The sequence below is a fragment of the Magnolia sinica genome, chromosome 3 (assembly GCF_029962835.1).
Source record: "Magnolia sinica isolate HGM2019 chromosome 3, MsV1, whole genome shotgun sequence".
In the NCBI taxonomy this organism is placed as follows: Eukaryota; Viridiplantae; Streptophyta; class Magnoliopsida; order Magnoliales; family Magnoliaceae; genus Magnolia; species Magnolia sinica.
In genome coordinates, this window is record NC_080575.1 from 127436642 (window position 1) to 127444472 (window position 7831).

At 40.2% G+C, this 7831-nt stretch overlaps 1 non-coding gene across 1 annotated transcript; it reads right to left on the reverse strand.

The window, feature by feature from the left end:
- Positions 1–2292: 2292 nt before the first annotated feature.
- On the reverse strand, positions 2293–2399 carry LOC131241651 (small nucleolar RNA R71). Its single transcript, XR_009169210.1, has one exon. It is a non-coding gene; the product is annotated as a small nucleolar RNA R71 (small nucleolar RNA).
- Between the last annotated feature and the right edge of the window lie 5432 nt (positions 2400–7831).

The window sequence follows — 7831 nt, forward strand, 5'->3', positions numbered from 1 at the left end:
AGCTGGTTTTCCGTGCACAATCCAATGAATGGACTGAATTTTTTAAGTTACACCAAGCATGGCCCCACCATACATGTCAGCATAAGTTCCAAATCAGGATTGCATCACAAGTTCCGCACCCGCTGCGTAAAGAGGAGTGCGGAACTGACTCCTCCAGGGCGCTGGACAGCTATAAGAGAAGAAAAGAACAGAAGAAAGGGGAAGCACGGCTTGGCTTGGCAAAGGCAAGGACGTGGAGATTGAGCAAGAGAGAGAGAGATATCCGGTTTTTGTTTCCTTTTTCTTTTTTTCTTTTTATTTATTTCTTTCCTTTCATGTTTTTTTCTTTGGTTCTAGCATGATCATGCTAGGATAAACCTCTTAGCTAGGGCTAAGAGGCGAAGCTTGTGGCGTGATGGGAGTACTCCTATGGCTTTAATTCATGTTAAACTGATTTTGATGATAGTTGATTTCATGGAATACTTTCAAGTTTTTAATGATTTATTGTGACTTAAATTACAATATATTTGCGATGGCTTTAAGTATGTCCATTCCCTTATTGTGACTATGCAGTTAGGAAACCCTGTTGTTCACCATTGCCCCTTGGACATGGTTGGATGACAGAACTCTTCCTAACATTCATACATCACTCAGATTGGTTGTGAATTGGTTTGATTTTGTTGTTTGCTTTGTCTCATGGGCATGGTTTTGTGATGGAATCCACTCTAATTTACACCCGTCTGATCTCATGAAAACTAGATCAAATAAGTTTAGTTTAATTTCCATAATTCTTTATGCAGGCATAAGATCTCTCTGATCTCTACAAGTGGATCTTCTGAATCCCTAATTTTCTTTCTCTGAATTCCTTAAGTTTTAGATTAATCTCTCACCATTATCCATCACTTTATATTGGATTTAGATTTCATCTTAGGCTAGTCCTATTTCTACCTAGTTTCAGATAACGTACAGGTATCAGTCCCTTGGGATTTGACCTCGGTCTCATCGAGTTTATTACTACATCACAATCCTATACTTGGAGAGTGAACAAGTTTTTGGCGCCGTTGCCGGGGATTGACGGCTACATTTTTCTAAAATTAATTAGTTTTAGAATTAGGTTAAGATTAGGATTTTACTAACTTTAGGTTAAAGGTTTTTATTTTATTTTTAGAAACTAACCTGTTTTCCTGTTTTGTAGGATCCTGAAATAACTTCTAAATTGGTAATCCCTTTCTAATTCCTCTACTTTTTCTATTTTTAGAATTATTGTTTGAGTTTTAGAAATTTTCTTATTCTAAGCTTTCTTTTAATTTTAGAAATTTTCTATTTTCTAGTATTTTTCTATTTTTAGGAACTAGTTTATTTTTAGAAACTTTCCTCTTTTGTTTCTAGAAACTAGGTTAGTTATTTCCCTCTTTAGAGATTCTTTGTAATTTTAGAAACTAACTCATCTTTCCTTCATTTTTAGAAACTCTCTAATTCTGGTACTTTCCTTTTTAGAAACTAACTCTCTTATTGTGTAGGCTTTTAAGGTAGAAATTTCTAATTTGGTAAGCTTTCTCTCTACTTTCTATTTTTCAGTTCTCTTTTAGTAATTTACTTTCTAGTTTAGACTTTTCTTCTTTTAGAAACTGACTTGTTTATTTTCTTTTGCAGGTCTTTAACTTAGGGACTTCAAGTTGGTAATTTCTTTCCAACTCTCTCTTTCTTTCTAGATTTTCTTTTCGTTCGAATTTGATTGAGGGCTGCGAGTGTTTTATGCTCAAGTGGGCCCGTGACAACACTCGACGTCTCTTGACTGAAGAAGGATTGGTTGAGGGGTTGACTATCCATCGCAGGACTAGACACCACTCGAAATTCCCTGAGTTAATTGAAGTTATGGCTGAAGACCAACCTCCTCTACTTCCACCCAGGGTGGAGGATACCCAAGATGAGAATGAGGTGCATCAGGCACCCCCGCCTCGTACTTTATAAGATTATCTACAACCGGCGGGAGTGAGTACGCCTTCATGCATGATTTTCTCTGAAAACACAGGACAAATGGACATCAAGCCAGGAGTTATCTAAATCCATCCCAAATTCCATGGACTTGAATTAGAAAGTCCATATTTACATTTGAAAGAGTTCGATGAGATTATAGCTACATTATATTTTCCTAATGTATCTGAGGATACAATCAGGCTGAGACTCTTTCCTTTTTCCTTAAAAGAGAAGGCTAAGACGTGGTTACATTCACTGCGTCCTAGATCCATTGACACATGGAACGACATGCAGAGGGAATTCATTAAAAAATTCTTCCCACATCATAAAACGATTACCCTCAGAAAAGCAATCATGAACTTTGCCCAAAAGGAAGATGAAACATTCTTCCAATGTTGGGAAATGTTCAAAGATTTGGTCAGTTCATGCCCACAACACGGATTTGAAACGTGGCGCATTACAAATTTCTTCTACGATGGACTGTCATCTTGCATGCGCCAAATGGTAGAGACAATGTGTAATAGAGAGTTCATTAATAAAGATGTCGACGAGGTATGGGACTACCTCGACAGTCTGGCTGAAAAAACACAATCTTGGGGCTATTACCCAAAATTAAACACCACGTCTAGGCCGACTCAATTAAAGAAGAAAGGTGGATTATATCTCTTGAAAGAAGAGGATGATCTCAAGTGTAAAGTGACTACGCTCATAAGGAAAGTTGAGGCCATGGAAGGAAAGAAGGATAAAGTTAATGAAATTGTTTGCGGCATCTGTGATTGCAACATTCATATAACTGAAAATTGTCCTACAATACCGCCTTTCGAGGAGTGTTAAATGAACAAGCTAATGCCGTAAACAACTATCAAAGACCTTTTACTGGACCTAACTCCAATATGTACAATCCTGGTTGGAAAAACCATCCAAACTTTAGTTGGAGGAATGGACAAACGGCTACCCCTCAAGGTTTCTTCAATCAAAATCCAAATCAAGTGAAACCTCAGGAGGAACCGGTTCAAAATTCCATACAAGAGCTGGCTCAGGCAATGCGGGGAATTACAGATTTTATGCAAAAGATAGATTCTCGTATGACGGTTATAGAAAAGGGGATGCTTCCTGCATAACCTCTCCCCAACCCTAAACTGCAGTACGAGATTAGTGATCCCAACTCTTCAAATCAGATGGGGCATGCTAAATCCATCACCACTCTTAGGAGTGGAAAGATCATTGATAAAACTCTTCCGGTTAGGCCCGAAAAGCCTCAAGAACCAGAAGAGGACAACAATGATAGATCTAGTGATGCCCCATAAAAATTAGAACCGGAACTTCTAGAGAAGCCGGTTGCTCCGTTCCCCCAATGGTTGGTTGCACCAAAACGTCTTTCTAACTCTCAGGATATTCTGGAGGTGTTGAAACAAGTGAAAGTTAATATTCCTCTACTTGATGTCGTGAAACAGATTCCTTCATATGTCAAATTTCTGAAAGACTTATGCACGACCAAAAGACGACAAATTATTCAAAAGAAAATCTTCTTGACTGAGAAAGTGAGTGCCATCCTGAAGCAAGACGTGCCGCAGAAATTTAAGGATCCCGGTAGCCCAACCATATCATGTGTAATCGAGAATCATCGAATTGATCACGCACTTCTTGACTTAGGTGCGAGCATAAATCTGATTCCCTACTCGGTATATAAACAGTTAGATTTGGGTGAGATAAAACCCACCCTGACCACACTACAACTTGCTGATCGCTCTGTTCGTGTACCAAGAGGGATAATTGAGGATGTGTTAGTCCGGGTCGATAGATTTTACTACCCTGTAGATTTTATCATCCTGGACACCGAACCCATCAATAACATGAGCACTCAGATTCCCGTCATTCTTGGTCGCCCATTCATTGCCACGCCAAATGCAATTATCAATTGCAGGAATGGTATCATGACTATGTCTTTTGAAAATTTGACATTGGAGTCAAACATCTTTTTCAATAATGGCAGCAACTCAGAGGATGATGACAATTTCCACGACATTAACATGATTGACTCTTTCGTGGAAGATACGACACCTCTGACCTTATCCTCCGACCATCTAGAGACGTGCCTGGCCCACTCCCATGATTTTGATGATGACATGATTAGGGAGACGTGCGCCTTGCTTAATACTGCACCGGACTTGAAGTTAACCGGTGGAGGCCACAATTTGAAGAATTACGACAAACCGATGTAGTGCCTCTACCGTCTAACCTCAAGCCGCCGAAGCTTGACCTAAAACCTTTGCCCTCTGATTTGAAATATACCTATTTAGGTTAAGATGAGACATACCTGGTGGTGATCTCTGCCCACTTGGAGAAAGAACAGGAGATTATGCTCATATCTACTCTCATTGAGCATAAAGGAGCCCTGGGATGGACGATAGCGGACCTCAAGGGAATTGATCCCCCAATTTGTACTCACCGCATATATCTTCAGGATAATGCAAAAATCGCTCGGCAACCACAACGTAAACTAAATCCAAACATGAAGGAAGTGGTTAAGGCCGAGGTTCTTAAACTATTGGACGTGGGTATCATATACCCTATATCTGATAGTCAATGGGTGAGTCCAACTCAAGTGGTTCCTAAGAAGTTCGGAATCACCATCGTATCCAATGCTAATAATGAACTCGTGCCAACTAGAGTCACTACTAGTTGGAGAATGTGCATTGACTACAGGAAGTTGAATACCGTCACGAGGAAAGACCACTTTCCTTTACCATTCATTGATCAGATCCTGAAAAGGTTAGCTGGTTATTCCTATTACAGTTTCCTTGATGGGTATTCGAGCTACAACCAGATAAAGATAGCCACTGAAGACCAGAAAAAGACCACATTTACATGTCCCTACGGCACCTTTGCCTACCGAAGGATGCCATTCGGACTATGTAATGCCCCTACCACCTTTCAGCGATGTATGCTTAGTATCTTTTCTGATATGGTGGGGCAATATCTAGAGGTCTTCATGGACGATTTTTCTATTTACGGTCCATCTTTCAGCAGGTGCTTGAAAAGTCTTAAATATGTGATGAAAAGATGTGAAGAAAAGAACTTGGTACTTAATTAGGAGAAGTGTCATTTCATGGTTCAGAAGGGAATTGTCCTTGGGCATATCATCTCGTCCAAGGGAATCGAGGTAGATAAGGTAAAAATCGATCTTATCTCTAACCTACCTCCACCCAAGAACATCAGAGATGTGCGATCCTTCTTAGGACATGCAGAATTTTACAGGCGATTCATAAAGGACTTTAGTCTCCTCTCTCGTCCTTTATGTAATCTTCTTCAAAAGGATGCTCCGTACGAGTGGACTGAGCAATGCCAGGAAGCTTTCACCAAGCTTAAGGGCACGTTAACCACTGCACCTATCATGCAGCCACCCGACTGGAGCCTTCCTTTTGAGCTTATGTGCGACGCTTCTGATTATGCTCTTGGAGCGGTTCTAGGCCAGAGAAAAGATAAGAAACCCTACGTCATCCATTACGCGAGTAGGACTTTAAATCTGGCCCAAGTGAACTACTCAACTACGGAAAAAGAACTCTTAGCCGTAGTATTCGCCTTGGACAAATTTAGGTCCTACCTGATCGGATCCAAGATCATTATCTATACAGATCATGCGGCACTGAAGTATCTTCTTTCTAAGAATGATTCTAAGCCCCGCCTGATACGATGGATTCTTCTACTCCAAGAATTTGATTTGGAAATTAAAGATAAAAAGGGAGTAGAAAACGTTGTGGCCGATCACCTTTCTCGCCTTAATACCTCTGATTCCCTTGAGACGACCCATATCAACGACATGTTCCTTGATGAACAACTGTTCAGAGTCTTCTATTCACCTTGGTTCGCTGATATTGCTAATTATCTTGCTACAGGTGCTATACACATTGGACTACGAAGATAAGAAGAAATTCTTCACCGAGGTGCGTAACTTTTTAGGATGACCCTTATTTATTTAAATATTGCCCGGATAAAATCCTAAGGAGATGTGTACAAGACGATGAGCATCAGAGTTCTCCTTTTGTCATTCTCAAGCTGTGGTGGTCACTTTTCTGCTAAAAGACCACGGCCAAGATTCTGAGTGTGGCTTTCTTGGCCCACTATGTTTAGGGACACTCATAAGTTTTGCAAAGCTTGTGAGCGTTGTCAGAAATTGGGAGCATTGTCCCGTCGAAATATGATGCCTTTGAATCCCATCCTTATCATTGAAGCATTTGATTGCTGGGGCATCGATTTCATGGGACCATTCCCCCAATTGTTTGGAAATCTGTATATTTTGCTCGCCGTGGATTATGTCACTAAATGGGTCGAAGCGATTCCGTGTCGAACTAATGACCATCGCACGGTCATTAAATTCCTAAAAGAAAACATCCTTTCTCGATTCAGAACGCCTCGAGCCATCATTAGTGATGGGGGCTCACACTTTTGTAATAAACCATTTGAGAGCTTAATGAAGAAATACGGTATCTCTCATAAGGTGAGCACCCCGTACCACCCACAGACAAGTGGGCAAGCTGAGATTTCTAATAGGAAAATTAAACACATTTTGGAGAAAACGGTTAACCCTGATCGTAAGGATTGGTCAATCCGATTGACCGATGCCTTATGAGCATACCGTACTGCCTTTAAAACCCTATTGGAATGTCTCCCTTTAGACTTGTCTATGGGAAAGCTTGTCACTTGCCTGTGGAGCTGGAACATAAAGCGTACTGGGTGATCAAAAATCTTAATTTCAATCTGGACAACGCTGGCCCGTTACGTAAACTTCAATTGAATGAACTTGAGGAAATCCGGAATGATACGTACGACAATTCGAAAATTTACAAGGACAAGATGAAAGCATTTCATGACCAACACATTTTGCGAACATCATTCACGCCGGGTCAGAAGGTCCTTTTGTACAATTCTCGATTACATCTCTTTCCGGGTAAGCTTCGATCTCGTTGGACCGGCCCTTACATTGTTGTTACTATTTTTCCTCATGGGGCTGTTGAGATAAGAGATCCCGACAATGGCAAGGAGTTTAAAGTCAATGGACATCGATTGAAACCATTTGTCGAGAAATTTGATTCAGAGGACATGTCCATGCCCCTGACTGCTCCTGTTTACCAGGATTGATCTCCTAGCCTGATGGAGGTATAGGTAGGTTTATCGCTTTCATAGGACTAGGGTAGTTGCTTTATTTGTCTGGCTGAAGACGGTAAACTTAGCGCTCCTGGGAGGCAACCTAGCTCTTCATTTCATTTCATTTTTATCATTAGTTAGTTCAATGTTTGTGGGTAACATTACTGCAAACCCTCATGAGACTACAACTCGTCCACTAGGGGCAACCTAGGGGTTTAAAAGTTTGTTGCATACGCTAAATGCAATCAAGAGAACCTGCGAAAGTGGTGTAGGTAGGATTTTATTTTTGTTATTTTACTTCTGTTGGTTTCTCTCTTGTGCTGACCCGCTCTTATGTAAATATCTTTGGAAAGCCTCTTGATTCTTTCATTCAGGTACTATCTTTCCATCACTCCTCTTATATTTTCGTTGTCCCATGTGCATTGCATGCCTATTTCTTTTATATTGAGGACAATGTAGATCTTAGGGTGGGGGTGGGAGATTAGGTTTCCTAATCAGTGTTTTCTTAGTCTTGAGCGAAAATTGTGAAAATTTTAAATTTTTCTGGAATTTCATATGAATTCAAAGTGATTTTGATGGCCATCTGGGACACTGGGAATTGCAAAATACATGATGTTGGTAATTTATAACTCTTGGATTTGGTTATCTATTAAATTTCATAGCTAAGTTTGAATTGTTAATCCATTATTAGAATTTGTAAACATTGATTGAGTCATGAATTCGCAGGACA